Source organism: Neovison vison, chromosome 7, assembly GCF_020171115.1.
Source record: "Neovison vison isolate M4711 chromosome 7, ASM_NN_V1, whole genome shotgun sequence".
NCBI lineage: Eukaryota > Metazoa > Chordata > Mammalia > Carnivora > Mustelidae > Neogale > Neogale vison.
In genome coordinates this window covers 187,551,796-187,554,603 of record NC_058097.1, presented here as the reverse complement: position 1 = coordinate 187,554,603, position 2,808 = coordinate 187,551,796, and positions in this window count along the sequence as shown.

Sequence of the window (2,808 nt, the reverse complement as noted above, 5' to 3'; positions counted from 1 at the left end):
CTCTGACTTACTTCGCTAGCATTATCCTCTCTAGCTTCATCCATTGGTTGAAAATGGCAAGACTTCACTCATTTTTGTGGCTGAGGGATATCCCATTATGTATAAATACCACCTCTTCTTTGTCCATTCCTCAGTCAGCGGACACTTGGGCTGCTTCCGTAGTTTGGTTACTGTAGATAATGCTGCAATAAACATAGGGCTGCATGTATCTCTTTGAAACAGCGTTCGTATTTTGGGGGTAAATACCTAGTCGTGCCATTCCTCGATCATAGGGCAGTTTTATTTTTGATTTCTTGAGGAACCTCCATACTGTTTTCCATAGTGGCTGCACCAGTTTGCATTCCCACCAACAGTGCAAGAGCGTTCCTTTTTCTCCACATCTTCGTCAACACTTGTTTCTTAGGTCGTTGATTTTAGCCATTCTGACAGGTGTGAGACAGTATCTTATCGCAGTTTTGATTTCCCTGGTGATGAGTGATACTGAGCATCTTTTCATGGGTCTGTTGTCCATCTGGATGTCTTCCTTGGAGAAATGTCTGTTTGTGTCTTCTGCACATTGTTTAATTGGGTTATTTGTATTTTGGGTGGTGAGTTTGATAAGTTCTAGTATCTTGGATACTAGCCCTTTATCTGATATGTCATTTGCAAATAACTTCTCCCAATCGATAGTGCCTTTTGGTTTTGTTGATTGTTTTCTTTGCTGTGCAGAAGCTTTTTATCTTGATGTGGTCCCAATAGGCTTTTTTTTTCTTTCCTTTTTTTTTTTTGCTTTTATTTCCCTTAGCTCAGGTGACTTTATCTAGAAAACTGTTGCTATGACCAGTGTCAGAGAGATTACTGCCTATACTCTCTTCTAGGATTTTTATGGTTTCAGGTCTCACATTTAGGTCTTCAATCCATCTGGAGTTTATTTTTGTGTATGGTGTAAGAAATCAGCCCAGTTTCATTCTTTAGCACGTGGCTGTCCAGCTTTTCCAACATCATTTTTGAAGAGACTAGACTGTCTTTTTCCTCTTGTATATTCTTTCCTCCCTTGTCAAAGATTAATTGACCGTATGATTGTGGATTTATTTCAGGGGTTTCTATTCTGTTCCATTGATCTATGAGTTTATCTTTGTGCCAGTACTATACTGTTTTGATTACTAGTTTTTTCAAGATTGCTTTGGGGGCACCTGGATGGCTCTGTGGGTTAAGTGTCTGCCTTTGGCTCAGGTCATGAACCCAGGGTCTGGGGATTGAGCCCCATGTTAGGCTCCCTGCTCAGTGGGGAGTCTGTTTCTCCCTCTCCCTGTGCCCCTCCCCTCACTAATGCTCTTGAGCACACACACTCTCTCTCTCAAATAAAATCTTAAAAAAAATAATATTGCTTTGGATATTGAGGTCTTTTTTGATTCCATACAAATTTTAGGATTATTTGTTCTAGTTCTATGAAAAGTGCTATTGGTATTTTGATAGGGATTGCATTAAATCTGTAGATTGTTTTGGGTAGTATGGACATGTCAACGATATTAATTCTTCCAATCCATGAGCACACAGTATCAGTCCATTTTTTCTATCTTCTTCAATTCCTTTCACTAATGTCTTATAGTTTTCAATATGTGGGTCTCTCACTTTCTTGGATAAATTAATTCCTATGTATTTTATTGGTTTTGGTGCAATTATAAACAGGACCATATTCTTAATTTCATCTTCTGCTGTTTCATTATTAGTGTGCCGGTATGCAACAGGTTTATGTACATCAATTTTGTATCCTGCAATTTTACTGAACTCACTTATCAGTTCTAGTAGTCTTCTGGCAGAGTCTTTACGGTATTCTACATATGGTGTCATGACATCTGCAAATAGTGAAAGTTTTATTCCTTCCTTACCAATTTGGATGCCTTTATTTCTTTATGCTGTCTGAGTGCTGTGCCTAGCACTTGCAGTACTATGTTGAATAAAAAGGGTGAGATTGGACATCCTTGTGTCGTTCCTGACCTTAGGGGGCAAGCTCTCAGTTTTTCCACCATTGAGTGTGATGTTGGCTATGGGTTTTTCATCTAAGGCTTTTATGACGTTGAGATATGTTCCCTCGACAGCTGCTTTGCAGAGGGCTTTTACCATGAATGGATGCTGTACTTTGTGAAATGCTTTTTCTGCATCTATTGAAATGATCGTATGGTTTTTATCCTCTTCTGACATATCACATTAATTGCAAACACTGATCCCCCACCTTGCATCCTGGGAACAAGTCCTACTTGATCATGATGTATGGTTTTTTTATACATCGTGTTGTTGGATTCAGTTCACTAATACTTTGTTGAAGATTTTTGTATCACACTTCCATCTCCTTGTTTTCTCACTCTGCTTAGGTCAAAGTGTCTGCCCCAACCTCTCCATACCCCCCTGTCCACCTAGTGCCCATCTCCACCTATTAATTCTCCAGAACTACCTCAAGTGCCACCTCCTTCCCCAAGTCAGAAGTGATCACACTGTTCCTTACATGGCGGGGAATGTGCCCCACCCACCCTTAAATTATGCACTTATATGATATGTATTTAGTAATTCCATGATAAGCTTCTCGAAGGTGAAAATGGTATATTCCTCACCTGTTGGTCTGTAGCACCTGGAAAAGCATCATAGCAAGCATCTGATGTTAGCTGGATGGCTGGCAAGTCGGCATTCCACATCAAGAACATACCAGAAAACACTAAATTAAAGCAATGGAACTGGAGGCTGCTTAGATCCTGAGGCCCTAAGAAAACATCCAAGATGAGAAAGGGATCCCAGTCCACAACAAAACCAAGGAGCTGTACAAGGTGACAGTAT